The following is an 18,052-nucleotide window of genomic DNA, read 5'->3' on the forward strand; positions in this document are numbered from 1 at the left end:
ATGCAGGGCAGTGGAGTTTTTATAGCACGTTGGGGGCCTTAGAAAGAAAAAGATTAAGAACCCCCCCTAAGCCTCCCTGGTGGGTGCCCCCTCACATCTCACAGCAGCCGCTGGTTAATCAGGTCGGGCTCCAGCCCTGGGAGTCTGGTCCGTTTTCCTAGCCCCACACCGAGGGGGCTTGTTTCCTGTCCCACAAATTAGAGCATTTCCACCCTCTAACCCTGTGGGTCTGTTCCTAGAATGGAAGCCACATTTTGAACAAGTCCCAACAGGTTTGCTACACCCTGGCCTCCTCCCATTCTCCACCCTGGGAAGTTTTTGGCTTATTCCAACCTCCAAACCAGACTGCCCAAGCCTCCCTCCTCCGGTGCATTTGCTGTCCCTTCCCTCCAGCAGGAACCCACCAACAACCCCCCCATAACCCCTACCTGAGCTGGCTCCTCTGCAGCCATTTCCCTTCCCTGTCCCATGGGAGGATGGGATGAGCTGGAGCGAAACATGGACGACATCCTGCAGCCTGGCAGGGCGAGAAGGGCAGTTGCGGAGGTTTCAGAACAGGCTTTAGTTCATGTCACATCACGATTCCCCCAGGATCTTTCCCTGCAGAGACACAGCCTAGGCTCTGCCATGCTGGGAACATGCTCCATCTCTTTATTGCAGGGGAGACCTGGTCCCTCCTGCCAGGCTAAGCCCACAGGGAGATTTTTCAGCCTCCCCAGTAATAAAGTCTCTGAACAAAATGCTGGAAAGGAGCAGAACCAAAGGGGCTGGACAGGCCCCATAGGGACACTGGCTCCTCCCTTCCCCTCCTGTGCGGCCATGTCCTGTCGCTGGCAGAGACCGGCCCCCCCATCTCCCCCCCAGAGGCAGCCGTGTCTGTGGGCTCCCCCAGCCAGCACCTACTAACCCCCACCCACACTGGGGGAGTGACACAGGACAGCAAATTCCACCTACCCAAGGACAAATTGCTGCAGATAAACGGGCTGGGTTCACATCCCAAAGCTGAGGAGAACTGAAGAATTACAGAGAAAATAGGGTAAAATGAGAGACTAGACAGTCAATAATTTTAGGGAAAACGAGGGAATCTCCTTGGATTTTCTAGCCACATGTGGGGAGGGGAGAGAGAAGGGGAAGAACTAGAGAGAATTGTTCTCAGGTTTTGAGACGGAAAGAAACGGCACAAACAGGAAAAGGATGCGAGTGGCTCACCCCCGTGACCATAGGCATGTGCAGCACATTTCATTAGGGTGTGCACCCAGGGAGCCCCCGCCCTAGCCCCACCCCATCCACTGCCTCCCACTTCCTGCCCCCTGGCTGCCCCCCTCAGAACGCCTAACCCCCCCTGCTCCTTGTCCCTTGACTGCCCCCTCCTGGGACCCCCCCACTGCAACTGCCTCCCTAGGACCCAACCCCCTACCTGTCCCCCTGACCCTTATCCACCCCCCCCGCCCCCAGACAGACCCTGGGGACTCCCACGCCTATCCAACTGCTCCCCGCTGATCCCAGACACCTCTGTGTTCTTGGGGAAGCAGGGTGCAGTATCCAGCCTGACTCATGAAAGACACCCCCCATCCTCTGCTTAAACCAAAACCCATCAGAGAAAAACACTTGCAGAGAGCAGTGAAGGGCGTTGGGAGACACACCTAGACCCCTCCTGACAAGGGTGACAAGATTAAGACATCTCCATTAGCATACAGAATGGAGAGCGGAGACGACTCCCCTAGCCTCATCTGCATGAGAGATGGGACAGGAAGCCATCTTAATTTACATACAGAATGGAGAGCAGAGAACCACACTGAATTCTGGGACCAGAAAAAGCAGGGAAGCACTGCATCATGGGAATCTCTGCTCCAGATGCTAATGAACCTACCCCTGCCCACACCCAGCTAAGCAATTATCAGACCAATTGTAGCAATGGATCCTTAATTGATGCCCAAATAGTGAAGCCGCCTAGTTGCATTGTGAGCTCCCTGGAAGAAAACACCACCCATAGCCAAGAGTGATCAGCTCCTATTGTCTAGTCTACAGAAAACCCTTGAGTTATCAGCCTTACCTATAAACAAATGCATTGTTCTCCCTTGAACCATTGTATTTTCTCTACAAAAATCCCCACTCACCCTCCAGTCAGGGTGCTGATGCTTAGATCCAAACTAGGCATCAGTTCCACTGGACTCCATCTTCTCCTGGCTGATCGTGCTGGGGGCTCTGCCTGTCTCCAGCCCTCAGGACCCTGAGCTACCAGCATCACCTGGGAACCCCGACCAGTTCAAGCCTCATGGAGTGGCTGAGACCCCCCCCACTTTCTCTCTCTTGCTCTGTTTTCCTTTCTACCGTAGCTATTAACCTTTAATAGTGGATGTTAGGTTGGTTTAGGCTCCTTGTGCAGTGATCACCAGTATTCAATACATAACCTGCATGGTTCAGCTGGCTGCTTCTCTCTCTCTTGCTGAACCTCACTCTTTTGTGTTTTAGCTTCCCCCAGTCACTCTGCAGCAACACGTCTCTTACCTAAGCTACAGATCCCTGCAGCGCCCAGAATCCTGTGGGGTTTGCTCATCAAGGAGGTTCCTGCCAGTACAATTGTGATGTGAGAGTGGGGACAGGGACGTGCTGAATCTGGGACACATAAGGGTAACAGCTTGGAAGTGCTGCTTCATCCAGCCCAGTGAGTCCAGGGGCAGATACGGGGTCAGCGTGGCAGTGCTGATTGACCCGGTCCGCTCAGACTTGCTCTGTTACCGTAGGGACGGGTGGGTGGGTGGGGCTCATCCGGTTTTGGGGCTGGAAAAACCCAGCCCTAGGGAACCGAGGTCCTGCAGGAGAGCTCCATTGGGAGGGGACGTGCAGAAGGGAGGAGCAGAGCTCCATTGGGAGGGGACGTGCAGAAGGGAGGAGCAGAGCTCCGTATGAAAACACACGTGAGACAAACAGCACATGGATAGAATTACAGAATCCCCTCCCCAGAAATGTAACCCGAATAAATGAGCGTACCCCCACGTAATGGGCAAATCTGGTAACACCGCCCCCTGACAGGACCCCCAGAACTCCCGACCCATCCAGCTCCCTCTGCTCCCTGCCTGCCCTGACCCCGCTCCACCCCACAACAGGCACCCCAAACCTCAACCCATGCAACCCCACTCCTTGTCCCCTGACTGCCCCCTCCAGAGACCCCCACCCTCTAATCACCCCAACTATCCAACCCCCCTCTCCACCTCCTGGCAGCTCTGTCTAGTGGCTGCTCCCACCCACACACTCAAAGTGGCGGAGGAGGTTCCCTCTCCTTCGGTGGGAAGGTTGCCTAGTGGTTAAGGCACAGGACTCAGGCGATCTGGGTTTGAGTCTCTGCTCTGCCACAGACTCCCTGCTTAGCCTTGGGAAAGTCACTTCACCTCCTTGTGCCCTAGATCGCACCTGCCCAATGGGGCCAACAGTGACCCTGCCTCCTGGGCTAAATCCATCCATGGCTGGGTAATGGGGGGGAGAAATGGAAATATCAACATGGGGAGATTTGGGCTAAATTTCTCCACAGCCGGAGAGTGGGAGCCAGCTCCACAGGGGGGATGGGAGCGAGAGGGGCTCAGGCCAGCTCCACACAGAGGGGGGTCAGGGCTTCAGCCCTGCACCTTGTGCCACTAAGGTGGCTGGGGCTCCCGAGCCGGGGACTTCAGCCCCACATCTTCTGCCAGGGTCCGGGGTTCTCCTGCCTGCCCCAGGGGGGCTCCTCGCCCCCTCCATCGCCCCCCCCCCCCACTGCAGCTCCTGCAGGGGCCCGGGGCTTCTCCTCCCCCACCCCGCCAGCTCGGCTCCTCGCCCCCCCGCGGCTTCTGCCGGTATCTGGAGCTTCTCCTCCCCCCAACCTGCCCCCTGCCCCAGCCCAGCTGGGCTCCCCGGGGCACCCGCCGCTGCTGTGGCCGGAGCCGAGCCTGGCGGGCAGGGAGCAGCGATTCACGCGGGGGCCCTGGCAGAGCCCCCAGCCCGAGCGGGGCGGGGCAGCCCCAGGGGAGCGGGGGCTCTGCTGCTGGCCACGCCCCCCCACGACCCCTGGGGCTGTTTGGGGGGGGCTCACTCAGCCCCCCAGGAGCGGGGGGAGGAGCAGCGGAGTGGAGCCTGCCCAGCAAACAGCTGATCGCAGCTGCGCCCAGGCCGCCCCCGGGAAAAGCTCCGCGGAGGAGGCGCCACAAGCTGCCGGCAGCGGGTCATTCCCGGGGGGGCCGAGCACCCGCCTGCAGCCGCCGCAGCCTCCCCCCCCAGGAGCCCCCACGGGAGGGGGGGAGCAGCCTCCCCAGCCGGGGCTCAGGGCATTGGGGTGCCGGGGCTCCCCCCCTGCGCACGCCTGGGCCCGGGACACTCACACACACACTCTGCCCCGGGGCTCCCCTGGTGCCCAGAGACCGATCAACCCCCCGCCTGCCCCACCGCCCTTCCCCGCCTGCAGCTCCGGCCTCTCCCCTCCCGCCCCGCCAGCCGCACCCAGGGGAGCCCCGGGCCCCAGGCTCTGTCCCCACCGGGAGCCCAGCGGGGCCGGGGGCAGCTCCTGCTGCAGCTGAGAACAGCGGCTCCGCTCCGGCCCGGGCGGCTCCAGCGCTGCTGGCAGCACGTGGCCACCAGGGAGCAGCTGCTGAGCCCGGGCTCCTGCGTCACAATGTGCCAGAGCCCCGCCCCCAGGAGCTGCCCCGCCCCCGGGCTGTGCCAGAGCCCCGCCCCCATGAGCTGCCCCGCCCCTGTGCCAGAGCCCCGCCCCAGGAGCTGCCCTGCCCCGGGCTGTGCCAGAGCCCCGCCCCAGGAGTGCCCCACCCCGGGCTGTGCCAGAGCCCTGCCCCCAGGAGCTGCCCCACCCCGGGCTGTGCCAGAGCCCCGCCCCAGGAGCTGCCCTGCCCCGGGCTGTGCCAGAGCCCTGCCCCAGGAGCTGCCCTGCCCCCGGGCTGTGCCAGAGCCCCGCCCCAGGAGCTGCCCTGCCCCGGGCTGTGCCAGAGCCCTGCCCCAGGAGCTGCCCTGCCCCGGGCTGTGCCAGAGCCCCGCCCCAGGAGCTGCCCTGCCCCGGCTGTGCCAGAGCCCCGCCCCAGGAGCTGCCCTCCGCGGGATTTGTTCTCCTGCCTCCTACTTCCCAGCACCCACCGCTCCCAGCTGCTCCTTCCTGTGTCTGCAAACACCCCCCCCCGCACCCGGGGCGGGCTGCAGCGCTCGCTGGGGCTGTCTCCAGTGGCTGAAATTGCCTCCATCTCTAATCACCTGGGGCGGGGGTAGAGGGAACGAAGGGAGGAGATGGGCCCAGGGTGTGAAAGCAGAATTAGGGGGCAGGGAAAGACGGACTGTTTGGAAAGGTGGAAAGGAAACCCTGTCACCGCTCCTGGGTGATCCAGATGGAGTCAGAAGAAGTTGGGCAGCAGAGGCTCAGATAAATTGAGGGGAACCCCCTGGGTGTCCCAGTGTTGGCCAGGGATTGTACAGCACCTAGCGCAATATGGGGTCCCGATCTCAATCATGGTCTGTGCAGCACCTGGGAGCCCTAATGTCTGTTTCCTGATCACAGGCACTGGGGATGGAGTGAGGGAAACCTCAGCACCTGAAGGGTTAATGCAGCCCTGTGTACAGCCCCTGCTAGGGTGACCAGACAGCAAATGTGAACAATCGGGACAGGGAGGGGTAATAGGAGCCTATATAAGAAAAAGGCCCAAAGATCGGGACATCTGGTCACGTTAGTCCCTGCTGCTCTGATGAGGGGTTGGCTTAGAGAGTTGTAGTAATAACAGCAGCAAAGAGTCCTGTGGCACCTTATAGACTAACAGACGTATTGGAGCAGGAGCTTTCGTGGGTGAATCCCCACTTCGTCAGATACACCAATAGTCCCATATGGGCTAGTGGTCAGGATTCCTGGTTTTCATCCATGGGGCCTGGGTTCAACTTCTGGTGTGGGAACAGTGCAGAGCTTTTGCCCAGAGTGGAGACAGGAAATGAAAGGAACAGGAAGGGATCTTGCCAGCAGGGGAGTTAGACAGTGTGGGAGGATCCCAGAAGTGGGGTGGGGGCAGAGGTCTGAGGGGAGACCAGGAAGGATCCCAGCAGTGTGGGAAGTTGAGAGCACAGGCCTGGCCTGGGGACCTGGAAGAGTGAATGTGTCCCTCTAAACCCATCAACTGCAGACTAGGCAGGACTGGAAGAATTACGTATTTGTTGGTAAATGTCAATTTCTGTGTAAACGCACAACCCAATGGCAAAATATTTCCATCGATAATCATCAAAATTGGCAGATGGGCAAAGTAAGAAACATGCTGCTTGAGAACTTACCCTGTTGTAGGAGCAGCAGTGATCTGTGTGCTGCGTATAACCTGTATGCCCAAAAGGTCGGTTACACTCCCCCCCCCCGCCCCATCTCCATCTCCTCTCCCTCTCTGAATGCCTGTGAAGTGGCTTTCCCCCTCCCCTCCCTCCTGCAATGCTTGTGGGATGAAGGGGCTGGTTGAACAGCTGGAAGATCAGAAGAGCTCCTAGATAGACAAGGTGTCTGGGACTCTCATTAGGCAGCATTGGGAAAGCACAGCTGAGCACGGGGCCCCTTCCCCGTTGAAGGGCCTGAACCTCATGGCCTGCGACTAGAGATGACTTGGCTGCATCCGGTGGGTCACACTCCACCTCAGCCAGTGTCCATGCAGGGTCCCTGCTCTGGGTGTGTGAGCGCTGCCTAATGAGAGTCCCAGACACCTTGTCTACCTGGAAGCTCTTCTGATCTTCAACCAGCCCATTCATCCCCCAAGCATTGCAGGAGAGAGCGGGAGGAGGAGGAGGGGGAAAGCCACTTCACAGGCATTCAGAGAGGGAGAGGAAGTATAACAGACATTTTGAGCATAGAAATCACTGCTGTTCCTACAACAGCAGGGACAGGCCACTAGGAGCTGAGAAAAGGAAGCCATCCTGTTTCTGCCTGGCTTTGAACCAGGGACTTTTTGCGTGTTAGGCAAACGTGATAACCACTACACTACAGAAACTCTGTGATGGGGCTGTGCCCTTCCCTTCATAAGAACATAAGAATGGCCATAGTGGGTCAGACCAAAGGTCCATCCAACCCTATATCCTATCTGCCAACAATGGCCAATGCCAGGTGCCCAAGAGGGAGTGAACCTAACCGGAAATGATCAAGTGATCTCTCTCCTGCCATCCATCTGCACTCTCTGACAAACAGAGGCTAGGGACACCATTCCTTACCCATCCTGGCTAATATCTATTAATGGACTTAACCTCCATTAATTTATCTGCAAAAGAACAAAGAGAACATGTGGCACCTTAGAGAATAACAAATGTATTTGAGCATAAGCTTTTGTGGGCTAAAACTCACTTCATCGGATGCATGCAGTTAAAAATTCAGTAGGAAGATATATATATACACAGAGAACGTGAAAAAATGGGTGTTGCCATACACACCATAACGAGTGATCAGTTAACGTGAGCTGTTATCAGCAGGAGAAAAAAACCTGATTTTGGGAGGGGAACAGGAGAAAGGACAAAGGAAGGAAGACACGAAGAGAAAAGAGGGATCAGACAGTGGATGGAGCAAGAGGTGAAACAAAAAGGACAAATCCTTATGTCCCCAGTGATTCTAAGAGACAAAATCACAGGTGCAGAATAAAATTCTGCCTCCTTAAGCTCGTGTTTTCCATGCCTAGAATTCAACTGTCACCAGATGGATCAGACTGAACAGGTTTCAAACCTCCAGGAGGCTCTTACCTTCTAAACAGGGATGGCTGTTTTCTAGTAAAATCACTAAAAGGGAAGGAGAAAACTCGAAAGAGGTTCCTCCTGGCGCTCACGTCCGTGAACCCGAATACTCTCTCAGTCCTCAAAGAGAGACCTGGAGAAGGAGACTTGCTGGAGCATAGCCACAGGGGTCTCTGAGGTTTCCCTGGCCCCTCGCCCCTGTCCTGCCTGGCTGATTTCAGCATCTCTCTGTGAGTTCACCACCTCCCCACCACATTCGACCAATAGGCTGAGGTCCTGCAAAGGCCTTTGTGATGTCACTGCTCCACCCTCCCTTGCTGGGCTAATGTCCTGCCCTGGCCAGGCACTTTGGAGGTTTGAGCTACTCCTGTGGATCACCCCACTCAAGGAGCGTTCGTTCTAGGCAGCAAGCCGGCTAGACAGGGAAACATCAGATGCTGCTCCCAATGCTACACTCAGTTTGCCAGAAATTAGTCGACTTTATTGCCAGAAGAGACCATTAGAGCATCTAATCTGACCCCCTGCATATCACAGGCCTCCTGTATGGCACAATAGCTACTTTGGGGCAAATACATTCCAGAAAGGCATTTAGTCTAGATGAAATGTCATCAAGAGATGGAGAATCCACCATTTTCCTTGATAGCTTGTTCCTGTGGTGAATCATCCTCGCTGTTGAATATTTGTGCCTTTGTTGTAATATGAATTTGTCTCTTTTCATCTTCCAGCCATTGGGTCTTGTTATACCTTTCTCTGCTTGATTCAAGAGCCCTTTAATTCCCAAATCTTTTCTCTCCTGAAGCACTTCAACACTTCAATGAAGTCACCTTTCAATCTTCTTTTGATCAGCTAATCAGGTTGAGCTCTTTCAATAGCTCACTAGAAGGCAGTTTTCTCCGCCCTCAGAACCTTTGGTGGCTCTTTGCTGCCCCAGCTCCAATTTCACAACATCTTTTCAAACGAGGACACCAAAACTGGAGGCAGTATTCCAGTATCAGTCTCACTGATGCCGTGTCACCTCCTGTGACGTTATTGACATAATCTGTATCTGTATAGATCACCGTTGCGACAACTGTTCTATATTTGTAGCCAGTATTGTAGAAAGGTTGTCGTGTAAGGGGTCTATGGAGAGGTTCTGATTGGCTGATTATAATGATGCTATCTCTAGATGTGTTTCATTTTTGTAGTTGAAGTTATGAATATTGGCTTTCTGCCGGCTCACCCGCCCCCTCGCCACTGCCCACCCACTCGCCTCCTCAGCCCCCCTCTCTCACCTGCTATTGTGTCATACAGGAGGCCTGTGCAGGGGGTCAGATTAGATGCTCTAATGGTTTCTTCTGGCCGTAAAGTCGACTAATTTCTGAAAAACTGAGTGTAGCATTGGGAGCAGCGTCTGATGTTTCCCTGCCTAGCCGGCTTGCTGCCTAGAACAAACGCTCCTTGAGTGGGGTGATCCCCAAGGAGCAGCTCAAACCTCCAAAGTGCCTGGCCTGGGGCAGGACATTAGGCCAGCAAGGGAGGGGTGTGGCAGTCACATCACAAAGGCCTTTTGCAGGACCTCAGCCTATTGGTCGAAGGTGGTGGGGAGGTGGTGACCTCACAGAGAGATGCTGACATCAGCCAGGCAGGACAGGGGCGAGGGGCCAGGGAAACCTCAGAGACCCCTGTGGCTTTGGTTCAGCAAGTCTCCTTCTCCTGGTCTCTCTTTGAGGACTGAGAGAGTATTCGGGTTCACGGACGTGAGCGCCAGGAGGAACCTCTTTCGAGTTTTCTCCTTCCCTTTTAGTGATTTTACTAGAAAACAGCCGTCCCTGTTTAGAAGGTAAGAGTCTCCTTGAGGTTTGAAACCTGTTCAGTCTGATCCATCTGGTGACAGTTGAATTCTAGGCATGGAAAACACGAGCTTAAGGAGGCAGAATTTTATTCTGAATTTTATTTGATCCCCACCAGTGACCTGGGCCATCCTTTGGGCTCTCTGGTGAGAACCCTCAGCCTCCCGTCCTCAGTCTCTACCCTGATTGGCTGAGCAGGGAGTTATTGACAGGGAGGAGACTCAGGTCCTTGTTCTCTTTCAAGACCAAGGAAATAAGTCAGAACCAGTTCTATGTTTGACGAATTTTGCTGCTTCTCTGCATTAATGGTCTCTGAGCAGTTCATGATTCTCTCTAACATTGCAGTTCTCCTCAAATTCTTGCTGAATAATTACTGTCACTGTTGTTGGTCTGGAGCTCATCTGAGAGCATTTTATTCAGGTCATTCAGTGTCTGAAATTCAAGATCCGATGGTTAGTTTGAAAATCAGGGCTCTTGGGTCCTATTCCCAACTCTGCCACTGATTGGTTGTATGACCTCAGACAAGTCAATTCTCCTTTCTCAGCCTTAGCTTCTCCCTCTTTCAAGTAGGGATAATAATGATCTGCTCCTACCTACCTCACGGTGGGTGGAGGCAAGGCAGCTCTAGGTTTTGCCGTCCCAAGCAAAAAAAATTTTGGCTGCCCCCACCCCAGCCCTGGGCTCCCCACTGCACCTCCCTGCCACCCCAGACCTGGGCTCTGCCCCCTCCACCTGCACCCCCTGCCACCTCAGGAGGTGTGTGGGGGGGGAAATTCCAGATCTTTCCACCTTCTTCCAAATTCCTCCTAAGGCGCCACTTTGGGGGAATGTGCTCAGTGGGGGAGCGGCAGCCCCCCCTGCTCCCCCCTAGCTACGCTCCTGCTTGTGGGGGCCCCTGCAAGACCCAGGGCCTGGGGCAAATTGCCCCACTTGCCCCCGCCTCTGGGCAGCCCTGCTAGCAGCTCTTCTGGGAGCGCAGGGAAGGAATGACTCCCCCTTCTCTAGCTTCTCCCCGTGGGGCTCTGGGGAGCAGGGAGGGTTGTGTTATAAATTCCATCCAACTCCCCCTTTGATCCAAGCCAAGGGGCGTCTCAGCTCTGCATGATCCCCTTGGCAGGGCCAAACAAGGGATGTTTTCCACTGCCCAGGAGACCCAGCCAGGGACTCAAGGCAGCCCCAGACTTTCCCTTTCTCCCTTCTGGGAAATCAAGTTCAAGTTCTACAAGGAGCTAAAGAAGCCTCAACCCCGCATCTGAATTAATGTCAATTTCTCACTGCCTGACAGAAACAAATGTCATTTCAATCCCAGGTGAGTCCACTTCAGTCATTCCTCAGCCCGATTTCTTCACCCTCCTGCCTTAGCTTAGGGCATTGCGCCACCCTGTGGGCATTTCATGTCCCTTCTCAGTTTCACACACAGACACAATTTCCTTTGCATGGATCCATGAACAGCAAAAACTCCCTGTGTCTCTTGTCTGAGCCAGGGCATTCGATTCCATTGACACCTTCTCTCCTGCAATGGTAATGGTCAAACAGAGGGGACGTGGCCACCTTCAGCCCTGGCAGTGAGATATTCCCTCTCCTCTTTCTTCATGCTGATGTTGTTATTCCATAAAACATGAACCATGGAATAAATAGCTGAGTTTACTTCAGGGTGAGGAAAGAAAGGAGCCACCAACTCCCCAAAAAATCTCAGTGCCCCAGAGAAAAGCTGCCCCTGTTATTGGAACTAATGATGTGCTGGAGATATGTTGGGAAAAGGGACTGTCTGAATTGCCAAGGCAGGAAACGAACAATCTACAGCAACATCATTAACCACAGACACACTCTAGCCATGCTCCAGCCAGTGGGGAAATGGGCAGGAATTCATAATGTCAACTATAAAAATGATACACATCTAGAAATAGTATAATTATAATCAGCCAATCAGAACCTCTCCATAGACCCCTTATGCGACAACCTTTCTACAATATTGGCTACAAATAGAACAGCGGTCGCAATGGTGATCTATACGGTTACAGATTATGTCAATAACGTCACAGGAGGTGACACGGCATCAGTGAGACTGATATTGGAATAGCCTCCAGTTTTGGTGTCCTCATTTGAAAAAGATGTTGTGAAATTGGAGCTGGGGCAGCAAAGAGCCACCAAATGTTCTGAGGGCTGCAGAAAAATGCCTTCTAGTGAGCTACTGAAAGAGCTCAACCTGCTTAGCTTATCAAAAGAAGATTGAAAGGCGACTTCATTGAAGTGCTGAAGTGCCTTAATGGAGAGAAAGGATTGGGTATTAAAGGGCTCTTGAATCGAGCAGAGAAAGGCATAACAAGACCCAATGGCTGGAAGGTGAAAAGAGACAAATTCATATTACAACTAAGGCACAAATATTCAACAGTCAGGATGATTCACCACAGGAACAAGCTACCAAGGAAAGTGGTGGATTCTCCATTTCCTGATGTCATTTCATGAAGACTAGATGCCTTTCTGGAATGTGTTTGCCCCCAAAGTAGCTCTTGTGTCATACAGGAGGCCTGTGATATGCAGGGGGGGTCAGATTAGATGCTCTAATGGTCTCTTCTGGCCATAAAGTCAACTAATTTCTGAAAAACTGAGTGTAGCATTGGGAGCAGCGTCTGATGTTTCCCTGTCTAGCCGGCTTGCTGCCTAGAACGAACGCTCCTTGAGTGGGGTGATCCACAGGGAGTAGCTCAAACCTCCAAAGGGCCTGGCCAGGGCAGGACATTGGCACAGCAAGGGAGGGTGTGGCAGTGACATCACAAAGGCCTTTTGCAGGACCTCAGACTATTGGTCCAAGGTGGTGGGAGGTGGTGACCTCACAGAGAGATGCTGACATCAGCCAGGCAGGACAGGGCGAGGGGCCAGGGAAACCTCAGAGACCCCTGTGGCTTTGCTTCAGCAAGTCTCCTTCTCCAGGTCTCTCTCTGAGGACTGAGGGAGTATTCGGGTTCACGGATGTGAGCGCCAGGAGGAACCTCTTTCGAGTTTTCTCCTTCCCTTTTAGTGATTTTACTGGAAAACAGCCATCCCTGTTTAGAAGGTAAGAGCATCCTCGAGGTCTGAAACCTGTTCAGTCTGATCCATCTGGTGACAGGTCACTTCCCTTCTCTGTACCTCAGGCTCCTCCCCATCTGCCCAATGGGAACAGGGAGAGTTCTCAAACTCTGGTCAGTTGTGAGCCTGGTTCTGACCTGGGTCCCACCTCCTCTAACACAGGATCATGTGCAGAACATGGGAGCTCTGGCTTGTCCTAAATGCTGTAGAGTGTGAGTTCCTGGGAAAGGGCAGGGGGGTGGGAGCAAGAGGAGAAAGGCAGAGACATTGGAGACGAGGAATTGGGGGGGAGAAGAGAGAAAATAAATGATTGAAGCAGAAGAGGTGTCCCAACTCCATCTTGCTCATCACAGGTGTTCACAGAGCTGGGTAGCTGCAGGTTTTCCAGTGTCAAGTCTGAACTTTGATTCTAACAATGTGCGTTGAAATATCAAGGGGATCTCCACATACCTGATCTCTTCCCCCCTCCCCTTTTTTGTATTAATTTTTATTTTTACGTGTTTGGCTTAACTGTGATCGTCTCTTTCCCCACCTGTATTGCAATTTGGGGGTTATGTTTCTTGTGCCTCCCTTTTATTCATGTCATTATAATTGTAACAGCAAAGGAATCTGCAGGAGCAAAAACTGACTCAAAACTTCATTTCCCCATCATGCCGGAACATCCTACAAACAGCTCACGCAGCTGGAATTATAACACGCAAGGCCAGGGGATGGGAGATGCAGGTTTCCAAGTGTTCTGTCTTTCTCAGATGACACATTCCAGCCCCTTGTGTGCCTCCATCCTGTATGATCTGCTGGACTTCGACACATTTATTGTCTCATTCTCTAGATAATGTGATTGTAACACAACGTGACTGAAATTAAACCACTTCCAGATGAGGAAACAAAGGAGAAAAGCCATTATTGCATTGGCTGGGAATCAAACCCAGATCAACTGCTTGGAAGGCACCTATGCACACCACTATACCACCAATGCCTCTGGCAGGAGTAGTTTTCCTGCAGGCTCTGTGTGCTGGCAGAGGGAGTAACACATGACCACAGAGTTAGTGAGCAGGGTGGATGGGCTGGAAGCTGCCTGACAGCTGGGAGCAGAGTTACCATCCCAGAGTGACTGAAAGGGAGCGAAGGTGAAAACAGATCTCACTGGGAGCTGGCCCCACACCCGCCCCACCCCTAGGAGAGGGGAACTGAAGCTCAACTTCAATCACAGAAAAATCTTCCCTGAGGAGGAAGGGGACAGCTTGTGTTAAAGACCAGGTTTGTGTTTGTTCCTGCTACATACGGAGGGGCTGGGTAGTGCTGATTCCAGCCCCCAGACTCTGGGAGGATAAGGAACAAATTCAGGCTGCCAGTGAGGGAGGGAGATGATCTTTTGACAGTGACGGACGCCTCGTCCTAAAGGCCTTTGTCTGCCCCCTTCCAGTGACTGTTTGGCACAGGAATGCAGCCCCCACTCCTGGGTCTCTCCTGGGGAAATAATGTTTCTGTGCAAAACACCAAAGCTTTTAACAGAAAGGAAGAAAAGGAAATGGCCACATGATGGGACTAGGACATAAGGAATGAAACACACATGGGCGGCGAGTTATATACCCACGTGGTGCCCGGGTACCAGCAATATTCAGAGCCCTGGGGCCCAGCTCCACCAAAGTTTGGGGCCGGGTCTCCCCTCTGGCCCCACCTGCCACCCCCCGTGCTTCCCCCGTGTGTCCCCCGGACCCCCTTGCTGGCCCCATGCGTGTCCCAGGGCCCCGGACGGCGCAGCGCGTCCCTGCCGCTTCCATGCAGCTCCATGCTGCCTCCCTGCAGCAACTGCTGCCACAGGGTCCTAGTGCCCCCGCTTCCCAACTCACTGCCAGGACAGACTGACTCTGAGCCTGCCCTTCCACCTCAGACCCTTCCCTTTTCCAGCGGGACCCTCCACCATCACAGCCCCCCCACCCCTGCAGGCACCACTCCTGCCCCATGTTGGGCAAGGAGACAGCCCCATGCCCCACCCCCAGTGAGGCTATAGTCAGGGGCAACAGCAGGGGAGGAGGTGCATGCAGCACCCCCCGGCACCCATAATGGCGGAGGCGAGGGAGATTCCTGGACCTGAGAAGGGCCCTAGGAGCACCTGCAGTGACAGTGGTGGGAGTGAGTGTGCTGCTGGGGAATGAGGGTTCCTCCCAGAGCTTGCTGCTGCCAGCAGGGAAAGGGCTGGGGGGAGTCCTCCTTTCTGGCCCTTGTCCCGGAGCAGCCTGCCTGCACCCCAAACTCATCCCCAGCCCTGCCCCACCCCAGAGCCCACACCCCCAGTCAGAGCTTTCACCCCCCCACCACAGCCTCAACCTTCTGCCCGAGCCCTGAGCTCCTCCCACACCCCAAACCTCCCATCCCCAGTCCCAGCCAGAGCCTTCATTCCCCACACACCCCAACCCTCTGCCCCAGCCCTGAGCTCCTCCCACACCCCAAACCTCCCATTCTCAGTTCCAGCCAGAGTCCTCATCCCCCCCGCACACCCCAACCTTCTGCCCCAGCCCTGAGCTCCTCCCACACCCCAAACCTCCCATCCCCAGTCCCAGCCAGAGCCTTCATTCCCCCACCCACACCCCAACCCTCTGCCCCAGCCCTGAGCCCCCTCCAACACCACAAACCCCTCATCTCCAGCCCCAGATAGAGCCCTCACACCCCCCTGCACCCCAACCCTCTGCCCTAGTCCTGAGCCCTCCCACACCCCAAACACCTTATCCCCATCCCAGACACAGCCCTCATCCCCCTGCACCCTAACCCTCTGCCCCAGCCCTGAGCCTCTCCAACACCCCACACCCCCCAGCCTCAGACAGATCCTCACCCCCCACACCTCTACCCTCTGCTCTAGCACTGAGCCTCTCCCACACCCCAAACCCATCATTCCCAGCCCCAGCCAGAGCCCTCATCCCCCTGCACCCTAACCGTCTGCCCCAACCCTGAGCCCCCTCCTGCATCATGAACCCCTCATCCCCAGCTCCACCACACAGCCATCACCCCACACCCCAACCCTCTGCTATAGCCCTGAGCCCCCTCCCACACCCCAAACCTCTCATCCCCAGCCACACCCCAAACTCCCTCCCAGAACCTTGGGCAGGTGGGGGGCGGAGTTTGGGCAGGTTCTGGGCACCACCAAAATTTCTACAAACCTACCGCCCATGGAAACACAAGATGCTTCTCCCTGTGCATTGACTTTTAACCTTGTTTGTGGTGGTGTTGTATCCATGTGGGTCCCAGGGTCCCCTGGGGCGCCGGGCATTAGCCACTTTCGGGAGAGTGGGCTAGATGAACTGGTCTGACTCAGTGTGGCTGTTCTTATGTTCTAACTGCTGGTTATGGAAGAGACGACCTTCCAGGCTACACAGAACTGAAGAAGGGTGCTGGGTTAGCTCCACAGCTTGTCTCTTTCACCAACAGAGGTTGGTCCTTTGCAAGCTCTTACCCTCACCCGCCTTGTCTCTCTTGGACACTGAAAAGTGTTTTCTCTCCACTCCCCTTGGAGAGACGTTAAGTTTCCCTTTGGGCAACTATCAGGCTGAAGCAATTGTATTGACTGTGACACTAGAATTGAAGATTTAATATTATAAATAAATGAGTCTAAACCTGAGGTTCTGGTTTTCACATTGGTTTTTCTAACTCCGTTCCCAGTTCTCTTCTAGAAAGGCCTCCAGGCTGCCTGCCCAGCCCAGCAAAAGTGGCCAGGAGAAAGCCCACACTGCTGCTCTTTCAGGTAGTTGAAGGCTGCTATGAACCCCCCCTCACTCACTCAGTCCCCAGTCTGTGGCAGTGCATAGGATTCTTCCATCCTAAGTGCAGGACTCTGCACTTCTCCTTGTTGAACCTCCTCAGATTTCTTTGGGCCCAATCCTCCAATTTGTCTAGGTCACTCTGGACCCAAACCCTGTCCTCCAGTGCTTGGATTCTTTACATGCTTTCACAGAGCAAAGAGCACATGTTCCATGATTTCACAGGGCAGAGTTTTGTGCTATCGGGAGCTTTCCCTGTGTGAATTTGACAGGTGAATCAACATAGAGACACATTGTGACCCTCTCAGGGTGCTGAGGGCTGTGAGTCTCCTTGTTGCCACCTGCCACAAGGAAGAGGGAGTTTGGCATTTGGCAGCTGGATGTTAGTGACCAAACTCACCAGCCTGCTGGAACTCAAGGACCCTCCTCTGAGCTACAGCAGCCACCTTAACCCTTGAGTTCCTTCAATGTGTCCCCCTCTGGGGTCCAGCCCATATCACCAGATACCTGGTGAAATCCCAGATCCTCTCTTCCCCAAGTATCCCAGGTTACTAGTTTTACTGTGGACCATTGCTACTGTATCTCACACAGCACCTGAGTACAGTTATCGAACAAGTAAAACATTTATTTAACAACGGAGAGAGATTTAAACAGATAAACATGAGTGATGAAACCAACTGTTACCACTAAACAAAGGCAGAAAATGATAGAATAGAAAGGCCAGCACAAAAACAGAGAGAGGAACAATAAGATACTAAAAGGACAAAGGTTGGAACTCTCCATTTCTCTCAGTCTTTGGATTGATGGGTACTAGAGCTGTAGCAACAGTTGAGGAACCAGGGTAAATTAAATCTAAGGTTTGAGCTGCTAGTGAAGCATTTCCCACACTCACTGCATTCACAGGGCCTCTCTCCTCGTGGATTGTTTGATGCGAACTGCGATTGAAGGAAGGTTTTCCCGCACTCAGTGCATTCATAGGGCCTGTCTCCTGTGTGGATTCTCTGATGTTGAGAAAGGTTTGAGCTGCTAGTGAAGCATTTCCCACACTCACGGCATTCATAGGGCCTCTCTCCTCTGTGGATTGTTTGATGACTAATAAGGTGCGAACTGCGATTGAAGGTTTTCCCACACTCAGTGCATTCATAGGGCCTGTCCCCTGTGTGGATTCTCTGATGTACAGCTAGGGCTGGGCTGTGAGAGAAGGTTTTTCCACACTCACTGCATGTATTTTTTCTCTTTCGCCTGAGAATATCCTGCTGTGTTGTGGTTTCCATGAGGATCTTCTGAGTTCCCCAACAGGAAATAAATTTATCCACTTTCTTCCCTGGCTGGTTTCCTTGATCTGTTTTTGGTCTGTGCTGAATCTCCCAGGAGTTTCCCTGCTTATGACTCCTGGACACATTCCTTTTCCATCTTTGCGATAATGCTCTGTTTTTACCCACTGGCTCAACATTTTCAGGCTGAGAATTCTGCTCCTCTTTCTCACATGCCTTTGCATCACCTGCTGTGATAGAGACAGAAACATCAAACAGGGATGGAAAGGGAAGACCAAACAAAAACAAGTGCTGAAGACAGGTCAAATAAAAATCAGGAGCTGAACTCCCCAAACTCTTCCCCAAATAGGAGAGAGGAGGGGATGAATTCAACCTTCACATCCCATCCAAATCCCCAGGGGAAGGGAGGAAGCTACTG

General features: G+C 54.2%; 1 non-coding gene across 1 annotated transcript; it reads right to left on the reverse strand.

Annotated features, from left to right (window-relative positions):
- Window positions 1-6,910: 6,910 nt before the first annotated feature.
- On the reverse strand, window positions 6,911-6,983 carry TRNAV-AAC. The gene has a single exon. It is a non-coding gene; the product is annotated as a tRNA-Val (tRNA).
- Between the last annotated feature and the right edge of the window lie 11,069 nt (window positions 6,984-18,052).

The sequence above is a fragment of the Mauremys reevesii genome, linkage group 14 (assembly GCF_016161935.1).
Source record: "Mauremys reevesii isolate NIE-2019 linkage group 14, ASM1616193v1, whole genome shotgun sequence".
NCBI classification, from domain to species: domain Eukaryota; kingdom Metazoa; phylum Chordata; order Testudines; family Geoemydidae; genus Mauremys; species Mauremys reevesii.